The sequence below is a fragment of the Apostichopus japonicus genome, chromosome 2 (genome assembly GCF_037975245.1).
Source record: "Apostichopus japonicus isolate 1M-3 chromosome 2, ASM3797524v1, whole genome shotgun sequence".
Taxonomy (NCBI): domain Eukaryota; kingdom Metazoa; phylum Echinodermata; class Holothuroidea; order Aspidochirotida; family Stichopodidae; genus Apostichopus; species Apostichopus japonicus.
The window spans coordinates 7279037-7301860 of NC_092562.1; the positions used below are offsets into that span (position 1 = coordinate 7279037).

At 38.7% G+C, this 22824-nt stretch overlaps 1 protein-coding gene and 1 long non-coding RNA gene across 33 annotated transcripts in view; one reads left to right on the forward strand and one right to left on the reverse strand.

The window, feature by feature from the left end:
* The window catches only part of LOC139976379 (uncharacterized), an 85353-nt gene that overhangs the window by 45956 nt on the left and 16573 nt on the right, over positions 1-22824 (forward strand). For 3 of the 32 annotated variants that reach the window (XR_011796126.1, XR_011796127.1, XR_011796123.1), the window contains exon 1: positions 18782-19546. The exons of 12 other annotated variants lie outside the window; for them this stretch is intronic. The gene's annotated coding sequence lies outside the window, so the exon portion shown is untranslated. Of the gene's footprint in view, positions 1-18408; positions 19547-22824 lie in introns of those variants that run through there. 17 more of the 32 variants (XR_011796143.1, XR_011796140.1, XR_011796103.1 and 14 more) reach the window with 15 other exon arrangements.
* Positions 10704-17063, reverse strand: LOC139972778 (uncharacterized). The gene is made up of 3 exons (XR_011795083.1): positions 16322-17063; positions 13133-13259; positions 10704-11294 (listed from the first exon to the last, which is right to left on the reverse strand). It is a non-coding gene; the product is annotated as an uncharacterized lncRNA (long non-coding RNA).

A 22824-nucleotide genomic window follows, 5' to 3' on the forward strand; every position in this document is an offset into this window, starting at 1 on the left:
AAGTTAAACCCTTTCATCTTTACCAACTGCCACTGAGTGTCCATTTGAAAGTCTCAAACACGCAACTGCATTAATTAAAACATAGACTTTAATACTGTGGTTGCAGGACCTTGAGTTAACTACAAGAGTCACTCACCATGTTCATCTTTATCACAGTCTGTAAACAGTACATATTATTGATGAAAATAACAGGGAAATATGTAAATTACTCTCACGAATATCAGCTCAATCCAATCATGATTTGATGCTATCCTTTAGTCCATTATTCAGATGATGAGGCAGATTCCCTCCTACTCTCCATGATGAAAGTAAAACCTTATATTTTAACCAACTGCCACTGAGTGTCCATTTTAATGTTTCAAACATGGTGCACTGTGGTTGCAGGAACTGGATTTCAGTCTAAGAGTGATCACTCACCAGGTTCATCTTTATCACAGTCTGCTAACTGTGGCTTATCGATAGGGAAGCATACGGGTGGTCAATGAGCACCATTTGCTTCCGCGATTCCAAGTGAACCTTATCAAGGACCGTGCTAGTTTCCTTTGGGGCTCTTTGCCTATTGGGGTTAAGCCTGTGCCGGAAAATTGTTGGTACAGCCCCTTTCCTTAATTTCTTCCTTCCAGTAGCTTGATCAATCTTAAATAGATCTTCAAAGTGAGCCTAAAAGCCACAAGCAAATGATGCAAATTGTTTGGCATAAGTTCATTTAGGGGGTGGACATTTCCTACAGTTAGCCAACTTATAAGCTGGTACCCTGTATTATCATCTAAGCAAAGAGATACACTGTGAGCATAGTAGATACATACTTGCTTAAGGTGGTGGAGACCAGTGAGGATTTTTTCTTCAGAGCACATATCACCTTTGAAATTGTAAACAAAGTGCTGACATTTTCAGGGAGTTGTCAATTGTCGCTGTCAATTAGGGAATGGGGAGTTACTGACACTAATGCAATGAGTTTCTGGGGTAAGTGCATTAACAATGTGTTCAAAGGTGAATCATACTGCTTCCACCCCCCCCCCCCCCCTCACCCCCAAAAAAATCCCACTTCGTTCGAAAGCACAGAAAGTTTTGCTTTTATAATCAAATACCAGTAAACACTGAATTTTCAAATGGGATCAAGTCTTGCTTAACATCAGTCATACGAAACCGTGCATTGCCCAGGCTAGGCCTATGCAATATTTGAACATTTGGAAATGAGCTTATGGGCATCCGTAGAATCTAAAACCGAAAACACGAACATATTTCCATTGGCTTCAACGTGCCGCTCGGAAGCCTTATTTTGCGTGCAGAAGTTTAAATTTTTAGTACAGCGGTTATATGACGTTTCCCGTCGTATTTATTTCAGGTTGGATGTAGTTTCGTTGTGACCAGGCAGCGTTTATGAAACTTAACAGTTCATCTAGTTAGATTGTTTACTATGGCCAATCTCAATGCCAAATAATTGTGTAAAACGGTCTTAGTTTGGCAGTGAGTTCACATGCTTTTGTCTGGATCGGCTGTTGATCTCAATTTGTGTAGTCTCTTCCACCAGTTTCAGCATAGCTAGGTCTTAAAAGTAACGTTCCACTTTCGTCATGCTTATGATTATGGGACAACTTGAACAAACCTGGCTAGGCCTGTGAGCAATTTTATGTTGTCTAGGCCAGCAACGGTTGGGTAGAATAGGGTTCGTTAACACAACAACGTGAAGAATACCAGTCAGAATACCAATACACTTAAGATGGGAAAACATCTCCTTAATTATTTCTTAAGGCATTTTCCTACTGGCTATCAGTCATAATTCGCAAAGTATAGAACAATCTAAGGAGTTTTGAGACAAGTTTGCTATTGTTGCTGCTAGGTGCTCTTACAACCTCAGATTTTCATTGTTTCAAGTTAAAATTTCATACTGCAAAGAAACATGACTTTCCAATGCGCTATTACGTAGCACCATGTATCTGCCTAACTGCCTAACCTTTCTTCATAGAAAGTATTGATGTTGCAGATCTGTACATTGGAGACTTGAACAACAATCATATGCCTACTGGCAAGTGAAATTTGGCGAAAAGATATTTAGTCACGGTCGCCAAATAGAAAGTACTTTTAAAAATATTTGTCGAGGCCTGAAAACCTTGCAAACATGATTTCTCATGGTAGAAATCATGGATACTTTTCATACATGGTATAATTGGATATGTCATATTGAGTACAAGAATCCAGCTGTTGCTTGTGAGGTCAAATCTCCTTTGAGGTCACCAGAGGTCATAATCTGAAAAACCTTTTACATGATATCTAACGATGGAAATCGTGGACCTCTAATACTTGGTGCGTGGATTCATAACATTGAGTACAAGACCCCTATTGTTTTTGGTGTATAGCCACGTACAGTAGACTGACCTGTTTTTATCATGCCATTGTGTTATTGTATATGGTGGTTCGGGCCATTTCTATTGTAACAGCTAGTTCTGGTTATACTAACAACAAGAAATCTAGTGCACTGAAGTCATCGAAACCTCAATGCATTTTGCATTCTGGTTAATGAATTGCACTGGCTTCCATATGTCACCTGCAGATTAGATTTCGTATTCTCATGTATGTTTACAAATGTGTTCACTATCTTGCGCCAGTGTATCTTCAGGGATTACTTACCATTTACCGGCACATGCTACGTTTTTCTTCGGACAAATCCTTACTTCTTGTACACCAGCAAGGAAGAAAATTGGCGCACAAGCATTCAGTTACATTGGTCCAAAGCTATGGAATGATTTGCCAACGACATCAGGAACAGTCCAACGCTGCCAATATATAAATGTTGTTTGAAGACGTATTTGTTTTCAAGTTAAATTTTTACGTAATATTACCTTTTTATAATCTCTTGTTTGTTATAACCTCTTATTGTACTTTTTAACCTCCTATTGTATTTTTATTAGCCTCTTATCTCTTTTGTTTTCTTTGTGTGTGTTGGTATTTTAGGATTATTTTTATTAGGTTATTATTTGTTTCACTGTATTTGTTTCCTTTTATCGTTTTATTTGTGAAGCGCTTTGATATTTTTTGTGATTTAGGGCTATATAAATGACGTATTTATTATTTATTATTGTAGTCAGGTCGGTGTGTGTATGTGTGTGACACTTTAGTTTGTATTCACAATAACTCAACCAGGGAATGATTGATCCATGCCATACTTGGTGGATGGGTGGTCCATAATGAGTTGATAAACCATATTGATTTTGGTACTCATATCATGAATATTAGTGAGGTCACAGGGTTAAACCTTATTTTCAGATTGCAATAACTAGACAATCATAAGTCACAGTTTCATCACAGGTGAGTGTGTTATTGATAGGTAGCCTACACATGGTGATGTGTGTTGCAATTGATAAAGTGTGTATTTATGATGAGGTGTGGCTTTGTTTGTAAGGCAATTATTGTTCTTGCTTCATCATTACATACTTGGAGTGTTCCCTGTTAATCAAATCAATGAGCAGCAGCAAACCATGAAATGTTTTCATTCTGGTTGACAGTACCTTGCCATGCCAAATCTATTTGGAAATACCATAGCTGGTTGTCTTTCATATGTAAATAAGTGCTTTGTGCTTGCTTATTTCTACTTGCGGATCTAGTTGCTGGGAAAAGCAGCAATTTGTTTTGTCAGTATTCTAGTGATATCACTAATATTTGTGGTGAATAAATGCAATACTTGAATCTGGTGACATTGCAGCAAGAGGACTGTACTTGGTGCTTGCAATAAACTCAAGTCGCGATTAATAATATTTCATTAACTATTATTCACAGATGGATGAAAATCCCCATTCTTGACAAGTTCATTATTAGGGAAGAGACTGAAATGTTGTCATGGTGCTCGCGAGCATAAAATATTTTAAAATTATTAGATGAACGCAATTGCAAGTGATGCTATAATATCATTTGATGTTGTGACAACTATGTCACAAAGCTATTGCATTCTTTGGACAGGGTCACTAGCAAATCATGATGTTGTCACATGGAATATTCAAATAAGGTGACAAACAATCCTGCTACAATCCAAACCTATGAAGTGTTACCACTGGGAGGGGGTCCATTGCAACCAGCCTTTACACTGTACTTCTGTCAGCATGTCTACTGCACATATTGAGCATATGGGTATGTCCCCCCCCCACCCCTCCCTCTCATACCCTCACACTGGATGTGAATGACGTTGCAAGTGTAAGGATATAACATGATATTCAATGTACAATGGATATGTGTGAGGGTCCATGTTTGATATTAACACAAAAAACATGACTATCTCTCTAGGGAAGGTGATTTATGTATAACATTTCCACTTTGCCCCCTCCCACATGCCCAAGTGTTTTCGTAGGGAAATCTTGGAAAGTTGCACCTACAACAGCCCTCCTCATGCCAAACAATAGCCCAATCATTCATGTTTGGAAAAAGGCAATGCTCAGGCAAAACTCTTTTATGCACCAACATCATGCAGTATACTACTGCCAAGGGGTGGCAGGGGTGGGGCAGTCAATAACCTCTCATAATTTGGTCTATATGATAGGATGAAACATCTCAACACGTTATGGCTTCAAGCTTTGAAAAATGCCAGGTTATGTATCTTACATTAATGCAAACAAAGAGGTATACAAGGCTCTGAATGTAAGTAGAAAATAAAGACTAAATGTGAGATAACAAGAGCGCCCTCTGTAATATTTGTTCTTTGGCCACATTTGCCTCTTGAGACATATTAAATCGGGCAAAGACTATAACCAATAGTGAGTCCCATCTTTGGTCTTGTACCAACAACAGAAGTTCTATGTCAACCTGCCCCCCCCCCTCCCCCCTAGCTTAATTATCCACCTTTACATTCACCTTCTCAATCTCTCTACAATACTTCATTTGATCGTCCTAATAATTCTATCACAAACAGTTTTTTTATTGATTTTTATGACGATATATTGTGGAGCGGTATTTCAACGCCAATGTGAACTTTGCCCGACTGGCTTGAAATTCAATATTTAAATAATACAGACAAAGCTCATTTTTTCAATGTCATTTCAATTGCCTCCGACCTCTGGTTACTTCCTTATCTTTTTTTTATACTTTTTTTTAAGGTAGTTTGTGATATATTAGTTATTATACAACACCTAATTGTATTCTTGTCATTTGATTGGTCAATTGCTCGTTGATTGCATGCAAAATCCGCTCTATTCCACTCTATGAAATAGAACCATGGGTTTTACTTTTTTGTAGCACTTTTTTCAATGGTAAGAGAGCAGAGAAACCTGTCTGTTCAAATCAATCTGTTGCATGAGAGCATTTTACCCATCTTAATATAAGATGTTGTATAAAACAAATAATGAATGGTTCCATTCGTGCAATAGTGCAAATATTTCATGAGTTGAAAGATGTAATTTGTTCCATTTCAACTCGGCTGCGCCTCGTTGAATGGAACATTCCATCTTTCAACTCATGAAATATTTGTACTATTGCACTCATAACCATTCACTATTTGTATATTATACAACACCTAATTATATTCCGGCCATTTGATTGGCCAATTGCTCGTCGATTGCATGCAAAATCCGCTCTATTGCACTCTATGAAATAGAACCATGTGTTATACTTTTTTGATAGCACTTTTTTCAATGGTAAGAGAGCAGAGAAACCTGTCTGTTCAAAACAATCTGTTGCATGAGTGCATTTTACATCCAATTATATCCAAATTTGAAGGTGTTGTATAAAACAAATAATGCATCGGTCTACCATAATATGCATTAGGAGGTTCAGCTTCCTAGACCTTTTTATTTAGACACAAAAATTAATCAGGCTAACCCTTATGGTAAACCTAGGGTTAGGGTTAACTTCCAGCGGCCGCCATATTTGTTTGGAAAATTCTTATCGAAGTAGAAAACCTTTCCACTTAATGCCGCACATAGAAATTTTAAATCCAACCAAGATTTGACTGACCTTAATGATTTTACATGCCATTCTCCTGCAATCCTGTGACGCTATCACAGTCCTTTGGAGGCTGGGGAAGTTTTCCGTAGAAACTATTTGTTCTGCAAGTTTCTATCGATTTTTATCCTCAGTTTCAAAATATTGCCACTTTAGCACTTTAACCCTCTTTAACTTCTAAACCGTAAGTGGTATGAGCTTCGGTCTGGAATATGTTGGGAACTAGTGACCCACTAAGCCATCAAATTAAAAGAGTGGACCCCCCCCTCTTACCAAATACCTTTGAGAAAACAGGGGTATTGGACTATATAGGCTACAAAACATGTGCAATATGGTGCATAGCTGATCAGGTGAAGGTTTATATAGTAGGTTCGTGTATCTTTTTTTTTTCAGAATTAATATAATTATTTTGTGCACGTGAGATATAGGTGACCTTGATAAGATCCATTGATCAAAGTGTGCATCATATTCCGGGTATTATACAGGATTACAAGGGGGTACAGTGAATCTGGTCTGGTAGATCAACACTTCGTCGTCATTCCTACAGGCAAAAAAGGGGGGGGGCGTATTACTTTACCTTTCATGCCCTTTTATAATAAAAATGCTATTTTTATATTCATGCAGGAAATATTACAGAAAAAGTTTACTTTTCTGATTTTGTGTGTTTATTTTTGTGAGATTGGTATAATTTGGTATTCGGTAAAATGTCAATGACTAGGTTTTGTCAAACTTCAATTGATTTTGAAGGCATTGAAGACTCGCCCCAAACTGCGCGCCGCGCTCTGAAAAAGTTCTGCAAGGGAAGTTTTCTTCTTGTCGCTACAAAATGCAGACAGTAATGAAACGTGACATCTTGTTATCTTTTATCTAGACCTGAGATGTCCATCGCTGCTATACACTGTGTTGTGGGTATTGACCGTAGCTGTATGTGTTGACTGTACACTAGTGTCTAATTAATTACTGACGGTAGCAAGCTGTGTGTGTATTTTCTGGGATTGATGGTGGTGTCTAACACTTCTGTTACACCTCAGTTGAAACTAGGTAAGATTACCGGCATGAGACATTTGTTTGTGCGCGAGTCTTCACACCCTTTAAGCGCAAACCGGGTTAATTAAGTACTTCATAATCGCACGTAAAGAAATGCAACACTTCTGGTTCATTGGGAGTAGATGCGGAAGCACTCCTTCCTTCCGCAGATTGTTCTCTGTTATTGTCATATTTCGAATCAGCCTGGTGAACTTTGGTCCGGTAGTTAGCTATTCAAACATCTTACATCACTGCTCATTTATTAGCCGTGCTGCTGGGGTATTTTTCTTTATTATTCACTTTTCTTAAAGGATGAGTACATCATTTACAAAAGGGAAATGATCAGCCTAGTAATGAGCAAATAAGAAACCAGAAAGTCAAATTGAGAGTTTTGGATATATCATGTTTGTAGGTTATTCACAGTTTGGGCTGTAGTAACCTCAAATCAGTTTCGACCTTCACCAAAAACAATAGGGTACTGTTATTGATATTGATCATCAACCTACCAAGTACAAATTCCCTGAAAGTTATATATTCTTTAATAACCATCATCCCATACATACACACCGACCATCACAGGGGTAATTCGGACTCTTTAAGTTATTATCCACGCCTGTCAATATCTAGTAGAACTGAGCAAACGTTTTGCACTTAGTGCAGACGCCTGTGACCTTTGGACTTGCTTGATCAGTTCCTTTGGGTATCGCTTATTTCTGTTAAAGCTATACGATCTTAGCTCAACAGATCTGCCAACTGTGCTTGCAGTGGCTTTATGAATTTATCAAATTTCGTCGCCAAAACGCTAAAACCTGGCTGACGTGTTTTGGCGGCTTTGAGTAGGACCGTACTGGCATATCAAAATAATATTGCTTTCTACAAAGACATTGGACAGAGAGAACTAAAGGAACTTAGCAACTCGGAATGCAGCACGTACAACGGTTTCGTTGCGACAGTTGTGTACCGATGCCTGATCTGCACAATGAAATGATATAGGCTTGTGCACCATGATCATAGTGCAGAAACATGTATGTGTGACAGTATGGTCGATGTTGGGTACCGTAGAATGGGTTTTCAGAAAACTACCTCTCTTGACCTCAAAGGAAATTTGACACGCATGAAATTCCACAGCAATTCTGTTCTCACAAAGGCAATCTACATGCTTAGTTTGTACATCAACAAAATTTCACTTATTTTTTTTACAAGATTTTCAGACTTTCACCTCAAATGACCTTTGAAACGCTGTAGCGACCTACTTTGGAATTTCAGTCATTGTCGGTTTTTACTAAATATCTCATTAGTCATTACTCTCGGGCAAATGGACATAAGCGATTAACCCATGACCCCGGGTTGTGTGACTCAACCGTTAGGAACGAGTCTTTGGCCAAAAAGAGGAGTTCTTCCCACGATATCATTCTCCTATCGAAATCACGCTCGATAACAAGTGTTTTTCAATTATCGCATCTACGATCATTTATATTGGAGTTTCCGCTGTTAATTCATATTAATTAGTCCGGGATCTATCATTAATGCATCAGTGCACGTTATTGGAATTCTTTGATTTCATTCTGAGGATCACGACTTTCACGACTTAATTATTAAACAACGTATTGGATTAGTGGTTACAAGAGTATTTTGAGTTGTCCCGTTTCTATATTTTGTTATTAGGAAGAAACTATCGCTGTTCTGCGCCAGGCACCAGCGACGCCCTTCTTATAAAAACTGGAACTGGTTAGAGAATTCTGTGAAGAAAAAAGGTGAGTTTATAAACGTATTAAAATTCACTAAATTGGTGACCCCGACGTGATTCGAACACGCAACCTTCTGATCGAGACCGTGGCCCGAGCGTTAGTCGAGCGATGGATAGCGTTGTATGGAGTCCCAGCTCTCATCACCACAGACCGCGGTAGTCAGTTTGAATCTTGTCTTTTCGCTTCTCTTACTAGGATCCTCGGAACGCAACGCACACGCACAACTTCCTATCACCCTCAAGCAAACGGCGTTGTCGAACGTTTCCATCGTCAGTTAAAGGGGGCTTTAAAAGCTCAAATGGACCCGACACACTGGGTAGACTACCTCCCGCTCGTGCTTCTCGGGATCCGGTCAGCGGTTAAGGTCGATTTAGGACATTGCGTCGCTGAAATGGTGTTCGGCACCACTCTTCGGTTACCCGGTCAATTTTTTGACGGGACGTCACAAATAGAGTCTTCTGATCCCTCCACTTATATTCAAAATTTGAAGGAGTCGATGAAAAGTCTCCGTCCGCTTTTGTCAAAGGAATCACGGCATCACACTTCATCTTTGGACTCTAACCTGCGGACTTGCTCTCATGTTTTCGTCCGCCACGACGCTACGCGGAAACCTCTCCAGCCACCTTACAATGGACCGTACAAAATTCTCTCACGTTCGGACAAATTTTTCACCCTCGATATCAACGGACGACATGACACAGTCTCGGTGGATCGCCTTAAAGTAGCATACACAGATTTCGCCCTTCCTCCCGCACGAGATGCCGCGGAAAGCACGCCTTTTTTTCCTCCGAGCGTGGAGGTCGCCCAGCCACCGCTTCATGCGGCTCCCCGCACAACACGATCGGGGCGACACGTCCATTGGCCTGCCCGTTATCGCTAGATTGTTATACTGAAATGATACATTTTCTTATTTTACATTCGCCTTCTTTCTGTTTATCGATCACTCGCTATTTTATTTCGTGATCTAGGAGGGGGCTATGTAGCGACCTACTTTGGAATTTCAGTCATTGTCGGTTTTTACTAAATATCTCATTAGTCATTACTCTCGGGCAAATGGACATAAGCGATTAACCCATGACCCCGGGTTGTGTGACTCAACCGTTAGGAACGAGTCTTTGGCCAAAAAGAGGAGTTCTTCCCACGATATCATTCTCCTATCGAAATCACGCTCGATAACAAGTGTTTTTCAATTATCGCATCTACGATCATTTATATTGGAGTTTCCGCTGTTAATTCATATTAATTAGTCCGGGATCTATCATTAATGCATCAGTGCACGTTATTGGAATTCTTTGATTTCATTCTGAGGATCACGACTTTCACGACTTAATTATTAAACAACGTATTGGATTAGTGGTTACAAGAGTATTTTGAGTTGTCCCGTTTCTATATTTTGTTATTAGGAAGAAACTATCGCTGTTCTGCGCCAGGCACCAGCGACGCCCTTCTTATAAAAACTGGAACTGGTTAGAGAATTCTGTGAAGAAAAAAGGTGAGTTTATAAACGTATTAAAATTCACTAAAACGCATCCAATATAATTGGGATCTTCTACACAATATGGGCCATCTACATACCAAGTATGAAATCCCTCCAAGTTATCCCTTCCTATCAGCTGTTTACATGGTTTTTAGTTTGACCTCAAATGACCGTTGACCTCCACCAAAGCATTAAGAGACTTCCCAATATGGGTTACCCACATGTAGAGTATGAATTTAATACAAGCTTCAATTATTGAGATATTGTGTTTACAAGAAAGTGTCACAAACACACACACGCATACACACAAACCCACACAATCATCATCCCATTGATTTCTTCAGCCTTCGGCAAGGAATAAAAAAGAGACCTGTTTCTAAATTTATCACCCAGAGAAATGCAGTAACTGGAATACTATGACTCAGACTTTTCTCTTTTCTTTTCTTTTTATTTCAAACCAAAAATATAGTATAAATGTAAAAATACATGAGGTACACAAAGTATGAATATATTGGGTAAGAGAAAAAATGTGATAAGGAGCTTGAAAGAAACTTGATTGAAATGTACTGTAAGAGTCATTACAATCCCAGTTGCCTATGCACTCCACCCACCTCAGAAGACTTAATAATAATAATAATGATGATGATGACAAAGACAACGATGATCATACTAATAATAATCGTGATAACGATAATAATAGTAACAGCAGCAATAATAATAAGAAGAAGAATGATGATGATAATAAAAATAATAATAGTAACAACAATAATAAAAATAAGAATGATGACAATGACGACAATAATAATAGTAACAACAACCACAATAATAACAATAAGAATGATGACGATGAATGATAAAAATAAAAGGCATTTATACATAAGTTGCTAATGGATTGGTGTACCTGAAACTCTCGACCCACCCACCCCCACCTCACCCCTTTGCTTTTCTGAATGGATGTGTGCAAGTTGTCATGGTTCACTATTTCACTCAAAAATCGCTGCAACATGCTTGGACCTCATAAACACTGAATGCTCCAAATCACTGTATTTCAGATGTTGTCAGCAACTGTTTCCATCGTTGAGGCATTTCAAGTAATACACTTTGCATTGAATTGGCGCCTTCATGAATAAAATGTAAAATAAACAAATAGTTAGGAAGCAATACAATATATTTCGTATATTTCAGGAAGTTACAAAACAAGAAAATCAACAAATGTTCATAATTTCTGCATTCAATTTCATATGCTAAAATAATTAAGACGCATGGAAAACAACTTTTTTTTCACTTTGGTTGACATGTACTAGAGCCTATATCCCCTTTGGAAGACTGTTCGACCATGACGTGGACCCTTCATAATTTCTTTCACTAAGCAGGCTGTTGCCTCATATGGCGAATTTCAATAATGCTGCTGTTTTGCGACTAGTAATTGTCATGATGGTGTATATGAGAATCCTACAACTAATCCTTTCCATTTTGATGTTTTTTCATCATTGAAGTCCTCACACAGTGTTTTGTCCTGTTTCACTGCAAGAACAGCCAATATCTATAGTGCAGGTTTGCACTATAGATGTTGTCGGTTAAGTAGGACTCTGCCACACACAAGGTTACTGAATGTGCCCCACTCTCACCCCTCTTGAATAGAAAAGGAACAAACACACACACACAAAATTAATGATGCATGAGCTAAGAACTCATTGAACATTCATAACTACTAATACATGGTCTCATTTACAAGTGAAGTTTATAAACAGGTGGCAAACCATGAACTATTGCTCATTCTTGAATAGTGACTGAAAGATAAAAGAAAATGTTCACAGATTGAAAGCAGACAGAACTAGGTACTGTAAATTGTTAACAGCCTTGGATCATCTGATTGAAGTAGTGGTATCTAACTCTGAATAAGGAATTCACATTGCATGCAGATATACAATGGTAGTGGCAATAGGATGAATGACAGCTCCTACTAAAGAGGTTGAAGTTCACTTTCCAATTATTCTTTGATGCTTGCCTGTCAAAGGCTGTCATGCAGTGATGATGCTCTCAGTTCCCTTACTGAAAGATAGTTGACCTGAGGTTGTTTGGGACTTTGGGATTATTGAATGGTTGTTATCAAATCTCCCAGCAGTTACTGTAGGTAAAAGGCTAAAGGTTGAGAATTTCATTGGTGTCCTTGCTGTGGGTAGGCCTATGTGAAATAATATCTGTGGGAGCGAGATCGGATCATATTAAACTTATCCTGGGTGTCCTAATGGTTTATCCATTACTATATGACTTCAAGGTGCTACTCATGAAAAAATAGAATACTAAACTAATCAAGTTCTAAAAACAGTACAAATGCTTAAATGAAACATTTGGTAATATCTCACCACTCTTTTTCACAGTGACGAAAGTGCTATATTTCACGTCAACTAATGATCATATTGACAATAACTGAAACTGTTTTTATAGAGTTACTCTACCCTAATAGAAATCTAACCTGAATTTTAAAAAGCTTTCCTCAAAATATGTCACTCAGGAAGGGTTGTTTTCTGGGAGGGGGGGGGGGTGTCATTAGCTCATACTGTTTAAGATGTACATTTCTTTCCAATGTACGAAGCTTATGGTAACATTGTAAGTAATTGTGATAACAAAGCAGCCAGCATTCATCATCAGTCAAATTACACATGGAGCCACTGAAGGTAAGTAATACCATGACACTACTGTACATGCTACCAGTTGCTTATTATGCCAACTTAAAAAATAAACCAGTCATCACAATATTGCATATGACCTGGATTTCAACAAATCTAATTGACTTTGATGCTATAAATTGCAAACGTCCTTTAACCTTGGTCTCATGAAATTGATAGGTTAACTATAGAGTTACAATATCCATGAAACTTCTGTGGGTGATATCAATATACAATAAGGGCATACCTGCCCCTCCCCCTCCCCCTACATCCTTCTGATTGCTTACCCAGCAGGCAAATATGTTGCTGTCTGGAATATTGGGTATTAGGTCCATTCGACTGAAACGACCAGTTTGGTTATCGCGTGGGTTGTCAGGATTATCATCATGAACAGCCATACGGTTCTGGATATTCCTGAAATTTAATTAAAACAGGGTAGCCGTATGAACATTCACAAGTCATTCCCATGCTCTGAGATCATTTCTCATGTTTTTGCTTTGTCGTGACTGCTTCAAGGTGTCCTGGGTATTACAGGGTATTACACAAAGTCATTGCCCATGAAACCATGAGTATGAAGTATTGAATTCAATGGATTTTTTATACTTCTAGAAGTTTATGCTCTTATATGCTATGAGGATGCTGTGATGGATGGCTATATGTCAATTAAAAAAGAACAATTTAAAACCATGACATAAACACGATCATTTCACATACTGAGAGATGCCTTGTACTTACTGTGTTGGTCAGGAGAGGAAATTCATGGATATGTTACCTTCATGTTTTAAAGTTAAGTCTCTATTTTTCCATTTCATCTTTGTTTTGTGATTTGCTTGTAACCCTATCAAGAACATTGTTTCCCAGAATACATACTGTGTTTATGATTCTAATTGGCAACACCTCTCAGTTTTAGTCAGATACACCCCCCCCCCCTCCACCCTAAGTACTACAAAGTGCTGACTGACAGGTGGTGGTTCCCAGTGTCAGCTACTATAGAATAACAATACTTGTCCATACTTTGGGGGGTATTTGGCATAGAGATTAGTCAACTTTTGGCTTTAAAGGTAGTCAGTGTAGGCCCCAAATTATAGCATGCTATTATTGCTAGAAGTTTTCAAAAAGTACTTTCCTGGAGACCGTTACTCTCCAAATTGTTCTCAGAAATTGTTAAGGAACACACAAGATTACTGATTGATTACTGACAGTTAGCTAAAAACAAGGGTTGTAACACAAACAGTTTAAGAATTTTGACCAAAGGTGACCATATTTGAGTATCTAGCATATTTGGGACCAATACAGCATACCTTTATGAGGAACCCCACCTGGAATTAGTGATTTACTTGAAACCCTCTCAATGCATGTCTACTTTTTATACCGGGCCTCTGCATTGCACAAAACATTAAACTTATTAACTTTTTCATTGCAAGAATATAAGGAAATTCCAAGAGACCTTTACATAGCCACAGGAACAGTGAAACCACTTTATGTGTTTATTATGCTGTACCCAATTCCCACCACACTCCCTTATCACATATTGTCATTTTCTAATAAATTATCAAGTGATCATTGTTATTGCAGTTGAAGTCTCCTTTTTACTGGACACTGCCTTGATATACCATTCTATGTGACATCATACTCAACTTCTACACAAGTATTACAGACACACTCACTATGCACAACGTAAACTATACAGTATGTGGATATGAATCCAATTATTCATAAAGCACCTGCACTTTTGAGGTAATGTTCCTCCACATGCTCATGTATGCTGTGTCCACTATTGTTCCAGTTTCAGCATTAAACACTTCTGGGGTGGAACACTGCCGAAAATTGACAAAATATAGACAGATGATAAACATGATTCAGTGACTAATGCATGTCCTTCATGGAAAACTGGGAAACACAGAATAGCAAATAAGTGGGAGAAATTATGGAGAACATTATACAAGATGCACATTGTTCATGATAACTTCATCTGGGGTGGTGAGTTTGCAAAGTTAAGCACAAAGGGATGACAAGGGAAAATATGAGTTTATAAGGGGTTAATCAATGGTCTAGCGTGCGTTACTCACAGGATTAATGCACGATCGGGGGATAATGCAAGCGATGCACGAGGGCGGAGCCTGAGTGCATCCAGCAATAGCATTAACACCCGGAGTGCATTTATCATGTGAGTAACGCACTCTAGACCGTTGATTAACCCCGTTCATTCATACACTACCATTTGTGTGGGGGAAAAATCATAAAACAAAACATGTTTGGTTACATATAACCAAAGATTTATTAAAGTGATGCCCCGTAATTTTACCGTGCGTTACTCACAGGATTAACCACGGTCAGCTGACCTGAATGGACCAATAGGATTTAGGAATCTTTACTAAGTATGAATGAATTTCCAGTCATCTAATGGTGTTTATGAACACTTTGGCTTACAAGAGGTGCTTAAAATCATCCATTGTAAGCTCAGCCATTCCAACATGCTGTAATATTTGCATAGTTCATCAATATGCACAACTTTTTAGTGTCTGATGAGAAACGTATGCCTATGGGTGTAATAAAAATCTGTTCCAGTAGTTCAAAAGTTTGAGATGGCACCATCCAAACATGTTTCCTTTTCACATTTTTTGTTGTTTTTAACCTGAAATAAGTTGCCGAGCTAACAACCCCTTTGGAGTCTTTCATTGGAACACCATGCAGTGGCTATAATAAAGTCATGATTACTTTAAGATTACCCCTACCATAAACATTTGCTGTGTAGAGTGATGGACACTAAAAAGCAAGATCACAGAGAAAATTCCTATTTAGACAATGTGAGAAAATTTCAACGAGAGCTTTGCCACTGCAAACTCATGTAATGCCTCTTGTTACAAGTCTCATTATGGTGCCGCATACTTGACCTTGGAAACTGTTTGGCTGTATGATATCTGTTGATGGAATTGAACCACCTGCTGAACAAATTCTGCATCACCAGAACAGATTATATAATCGCCTAACAAATTTCCAAAAAGAAAGAAATCAATTTGGTCTATGTTACTAAACACCTGCAATTTTAAATGTCAAAAACCAAATCGTCCCTCAATACAATTGCCACATATAGGGAACGAACCTTTGGAGAAACATCAGCAGGGGGATGAATGTACAGATATGATAAATCAGTCATGGATGTGGAGTAAATCTCCACCTTTTGAAATATACATAGCCCACTTCATAAGGGGAAGAATAATCATGTGCAACCTATAAAAAGGTTTTTTTTTTTGCAGACAATGCAAATGGCCAATCACAAATTTGCAACGAATAGTGTAGGCCTATTAAGGTTCATGAGTTCACACAGTTGGAGACCATTACATTTCAACATCTCAAACAGACCATTGTTTGTCTTCAAATCTACCATATTTCTGAAATATCCTGTGGGAAAAGGGATAATTAATAACCTCTTTTTTTGAACAAACAGGGCTGGAGAAGAAACATTACAAAGCTACCTGTCTGAAAGATCCACACGAATCTTCAACAGGTCCTGCATCATGAGTTTCCTTTTCAGATAATTAGGTCCAGGTGCCTAACGAGCTGTAAACGTTAACATGAAGAGTTAGGCCTTTGCCTAATTTACTACTTAAGTAAGGGCCTAGCCATCTCACGTCTCAGTGTCTACCTTGAACTTGAAGTCAATAGACGAATTGTCAGGTCACGCAATATAACTTAGGCCGACATTATTCTGTGCAAATCCGACCGCTTTTACTTAGTATTCCTCAGCACAGTCACAGGGCACACATGCGTTGCGTTCATATTAAAAAAAACTAAATGATTCACTTTGGTTGTTCAACATAATAAAGTGACTAGGTATCAGCCTTGGCTATAATACTAACGTAGTTCCTTGTACACCACTGTAGGTGGCATACTCCTATTACTAGAGTCTATATTAATATGCCCGGATTTTCTCCTTCAGGAAAATGCAGTAGGAGAACATCCTTTGTAATATATTATCAATCAGGAGTTTGTGGCTTGCATCTTGAAGAGCATGAACGGAAGTACATGTGGTGACAAAATTGAGGCGATTTTAGGCCTCCCAGGGGCAGCGTACGAAAACTGAGTAGAGTGAAGAGGTTTGTTTACAAGTGACCGAAACTTCCGGCTCGGATAGCAAAAACACTACATGGTCATGATACGGAAAATTGATAGTGCTATGTAAGGCCAACTTGTCAGCTATCCGGTGATGTGTCAGCGTTTAGCTAGTGAAAACTTCTATCTAGACTTAAAGAGACCACATTACTTTTGTGATTTAGTGTGTAAGTCAATGGGGCTTTTAATGGGCGTATGCTACCTGAAACTGGGGTCGGCATAAGTTTACACAAGGGCGCAGACATGTTGTTTATCCAAGAAATGCCTGTGATTGGCTGAACCCCTAAAGCTTTCCTTACATCTATTTTCATTTGGTACTAACATTCTGTGAAAATTTTGTGCTGGTAGTGGTAGCTCCCGTTTTACATGTAGGTGTATTGTATGGGGCGCTGTGTGTGACAAAATTATACACCGAGTATATTGGTTATAACTTCTCATATATATTAGTTATTCCGTTATACTTATATGTTTCCAGTACCAAGTAAGTAAGTAAAACTATTTCTCCAAACAGGAAATTTTTGTACTCGCACTACAAACAATAAAACGGATATCAAATGTAAATATATAATGTGTAAAAATGTGGGTATATACAGATAATGCGATAGAAAGGATAATAAAAATTAACTTAACAGAGTATTTTTAAATAGCTTCTTTGCACGAGGAATAAAAGAATCCTGGTGTCTGTTGGTTGTTAGTCCCGGAAGTCTCAGCCTACCAATGCCTCTTGTCATTTGAATGTCATGCAGTTAATCATCGAGAGGGTGGCTAGATTCATCCCATATAAAGTCTAATTTAGATTGAAGAAGCCAATGGTAGACCGAAACCACTCATTTATGTAAAGGTTATGCATAGCCTATTTATATTTTCCATAAGATATATACAATTGTAACTTATATATATATTTTCCTGTAATCACCATAGGCATGTAAGATGTTTCGCATACGGCTCTGCATATAATTTTGTCAAGTTCGGCGAGCGCATACTATAGGGTATACCACGCGAACAGCATACGAATGGGCGGTGTCAACGTTTGGCACTAGAACACATGGGCGGGGGAGTATGCAAATGTCACTGGTTCTGTGCCAGCGCGCGGTACGGTACAGCAAGCCACATGTGCAATAATGTGATAAACCGAGCTTTTCGCCGTTAATCTGTTTTTCGATCGATAAACTGGGTGTATGGACTGGAAAACCATGTTTTTCGCGATAAACTCAGTTAACGGCGATAAACTCGGTTTATCGAATTGGAACATGTGGCGTGCCATATCCAATTCGATAAACTCGGTTTATCGAGCGATAAACTCAGTTTATCGATAAACTCAGTTTATCGAGATTTGTTGAGAATTGTTGTATATAGTTGGGGCATTAAGAAAGGCAAAGTTACCATATACAAAAAGACGTTTGTTTTGAGAATTTGTACAGGTCTCCCCGCAAGACTTTTCCTATAGTTTTATTAATGTATGTTTTATAGTTTAGGTCTTTGTCAATGGTGACCCTTAAGGAAATTTACCTCATTACTATTAATTAAGATATTGTTGAAGAGATTAATTTGATGCGTTTTGGTTTTACTCCTATCGAATGGGTATTTAAAGATGATCAATTTACTTTTAACTGGATTAATTTTGATTCGCCAACGGTAACACCATTCTTCTAAAACCAAAATTTAATTCTGAAGGTATTTTACGGCGTGTTAATGGTTTTGCAGGTGTTCCACATTGCAATGTCATCGGCAAATTGGCTAACTTTTGAACTGGAGATGCTATTGTTTGGAAAGTCGTTTACATATAAAGAGTATAAAAGAGAGCTTATAGTACAGAACCCTTGGGGGGTTCCGGCTTCCAGAATAAAAGGATTGGAATGCTTAGTATTATAGAAAATTTGCATATACCGGTCGTTTAAATACCAAGAGAGGAGCCTGATAATTTTAGTTGGGAAGTTGCACTCAAAAGAGTTTATACCGGAGACCATATTATGGCATGTTTTGTCAAAGGCTTTTTCGGCGTCAAGGAAGACTGCCGCTGTGTGGAATTTGTGTTTAAAGCCGATTTTAGTTCCTTCAGTTAGTCGAGCTATGGGATTTATTGTTGATTTGCTGGTTCTGAATCCAGCCTGAGATGGATTGAAATGATTTTGGCTTTCGATGTGACTTCTTATTCTATTATCTAGAATATTTTCTAAGATTTTTCCTAGAGCTGAGAGGAGACTAATCGGCCTGTAATTTTCAGGGTTTGTGAGAATTTTGTTAGGTTTGGGGATAAGAATGGTGAGAGCGTATATTTCCATGGTTTTGGGAAAAAGCTCTTGTATTTCGTTAAAGAGCTGTACACTAAGTTTAATAAGGTTGTCGGGACAGTTTTTAACATATACATTACACCATCTTTGTCGGAGGAAGATGTAGTTTTCGACTTATTAAATGCTAGTTTACACTCGTTACAGTTGATAGACTTAATGAGAGGAAATTGGTCATTTAGGGTACCGTTAAGATGAAAAGCGTTCGTATGGACAAATTTGTCCATTTCTTGTTTAAAAAGGGTATTGAAAATTGGATCGCAGGGGATTGTAAAAATTTTTGAAGGTGGATGCGAAAAGGTGAGTTTGGTCATCAAGATCTTGATTTTTTTTTTCTACCACTATTATCAATTAAGTAATTAGTTCTCGTACCTTAGTTGGGTTTTTTTATCGGGTTGAGGATTGCTTTTAACTTTTCCAAAACGTTTTTGAGTTTGTTTATTTTCGTCCTTAAAAGAAAGTGTCTGGTTTAGATAAAATCTTCCGAGTTTTCTCCTAACTTTAATTAGATTAAGAATTTTGTTAGCGAGGGACCAAGTGTTCTTAACGACTTTTTTTAGTCGACAGTTTTTATTATAGCTATGCGTACTACGAACAAAAATCAGGGAAGCTTTTTAACATCCGGGACACTTTGGAGGTGAAACAGTTTGTAACGCATGCTTTTCACAAACGCTGTGATATGGTTTTTCTACACTTAATTAAACCATCACTCTGCGCTGCTGTGGCTTGAAATATCCCCAAATTGGTTAGAAATTATTCTTTTAAACATTTCTGGTGGTAATCACACCAACTTTATTATTGGGAGAGATTTTTTTGTCAACTTGGAAATTCGTCATTGTACAGCAGCATGCAATTCGTTAAGTCTTATCGTAGAGTGAAACTAGTATTTATCGTTACTGTTATATTTTCAGCTTCTTGCAGCAGCCGTTTTGAAAACGTTCGTTTTTATTGTTAAGTGTGTACCTATTTTTGACAATTAATTCTTCTCTGACCTTTTCATGTGTGCTAATAGTAGTTGTACCAGAGGTCATAAACTCCAGAAATTATGAAGTAGGATTAATATTCGGCAGAACTGTTTTCTAATAGGTTGTGAATGAGTGGAACGGTTTACTTGAGAAAGTTGTACTTGCAAGAAGTGTAAATGGGTTTAAGAATGCCTTGGACAAGCACTTTAAGCATTGTAATCCGGTCTGAATTTTTGTGTCTCCATTTTCCCCGTCTCCAATTGGTCCTTGATTGGACTTGATTGTCTCTCCTGATCGTTTTTTTTTCTAAACTACTTAATTTTGTAAGACGCTATGAACTCTGTGTTCAAAATTGCTAACGTCAACATCGACCCAAATAGAATAAATGCCAATGCGGAATAGGTATGTTTCAATATCAGTGACTATACTATATTGGGTTAATTTTGGCTAGAGGACAGTCCTGTGCAGATGTTTGCACAACTTACCATCGCTACGAAAATTTCTTCCTATCTTTATCGCTGGATTTTATCAGCCTGGTAAATCTAGGCCTATAACAAATAATGTAACGTAAGTGGCCAACGCCGGTAGTCTTTCTTCTATGTTCTGTTTGAAATTAGCCTAGGTCTATACTAAACTGACGCCTTGGCTTGCCTAAGAAAGGTGTTGCTAGCCTAGGCCTATACTCATATAACCCAGTACTAGCTAAAGTAGTACTAGTAGTAGTAGCGCTAAAAGGCAACTATACAGGTCAGGGGCGGATCCAGGGGGGGGGCCCGGGCCCCCCCGGGCCCCCCTTTTTGAAAATCCTAATTTTTTTTTTTTTTTTTTAATTTTTTACCGCGCTCGAGGGAAAGTGCCCCATGCGTGATCAGTGGCGTAGCTACGGGGGGCCTGAAATTGCAGACATGAGATCCATATTTTCAGGCTAGGTACATGCTGCTTAGAATACTCGGGAAGTGCCGTTTCCGGCCATCTGGGGGGTTTGTAAAGCCAAAAATTTTCTTGTACGCTCCGCGCCAACCAATGATGGCGCTCCGCTTAGATATTCTTACGTTCAGGCGCGGCTGGACCAGTCAGACCCCCCCCTGTCACAAATCCTGCATCCGCCCCTGATATGTCATTGAATATTCCACAAAACAACTTTTTATGTCCACGAAACTGTCGAAACATGATTTTCACTACTGGTAGAGATATAAAATATTGGGAATTCTGAATTTCCTGCAAACATGCGGCTGTGCCTGTTCAATACTCACTACTGTATCGCCTTAAAAAATGATGAGTGGAAATAGTTTCTCCAGGACCGTATCGTATCGTGGGTATCGAGTGCGTCTGATATACGAACGTACGTAGTACGTACGTACGTACGTCTATGATGATATGCACTGTACTGTACTGATAAAAACATAGGTGAATTTCACTCCATGGGAGTGATCACTGAGCACATTCCGGTATAAGAGTGAATTTCCACTCCATTTGAGTAAATCTTAACTCCTAATAGAGTTATATTCACTCATATTAGGAGTAAGGGTTAACTCCAATAGAGTTAAATTTTACTCTTAATTTGAAGTGCGCCGAGTGATCACTCCAATGGAATGAAATCCACTCATTTGTTTTTAGAGTGTTGCTAGATATATGATGAAGAAATTTACATACCAATACATGTTATCGGTCATCGATTGGCACAAAAAGCCAGATTCTGATGACAGCTGCCTCAAGAAACCCAATAAATGGCCTAATAAGCACCGAGCCATCAATGTGGACCATTACCGAAACATCGATGCGTGTTAGTCTTCCACCCCCTTCCTCTAATGCTATTTAAGTCCACATGTGGGCATATCCTGCAAATCTACCGGTAGCCCACAGGGGTTTGAGTTGGGAGAAAGGCCTTGACAGCTTGAAACGACAAATGATGCCAACTTCCCTCAAGTTAAAAGTCTGGCTGAGTTGGCGAGGCCAGTCAGCATGAAAGAGAAAAAACTTTTTTTGCATTTCTGTCACCAAAGTTGCACATCTTTTTGGTTGCTATTTTGCCTCACAGGTGCCATCTCCTGCGATCTGGGGGGTGCTGAAATCTCAAATTTTCTCTGTACGCTCCGCGCCAACCAAGGTGGCGCTCCGCTTAGATAGTAAACTCCGCCCCCCCCACAAGAAAGAACAGCCCCCATGGCCCCCCCACTCAAAAAATCCTAGCTACGCCACTGTGCGTGAAATTTTTTGTAAAATAAATTTGCAAAAAGAGTACACCATCATTCTGATAAAGTGAAGGTGAGAGGGGCACTCTGACTGCATCAATAGTCTCCATCTGGAAGGGGGCATCCAAGATGAAATGGCCTGGAGTAGCCTGGTAAAAAGTAATTTGCATCACCACCTACTCCCCAAAGACGTAAATCCCAGCTCATTGCTCGAAATTCCCAAATTAATATATGCCCGGCAAACCATGAATACATGATTTATTGGAAATAAATTTTACTCCAAACTTTCACGAAAAGTAGCACCAGATTGCACCGAGGACCTCCATATTTTGTGAAATTTTCCCAAAGGGGAGGGGGGCACCCACTCCCCTTAGACCCCTGTTTCGTCAATTAGTCGTAGGCTAGCTAGTACCACCCAGAT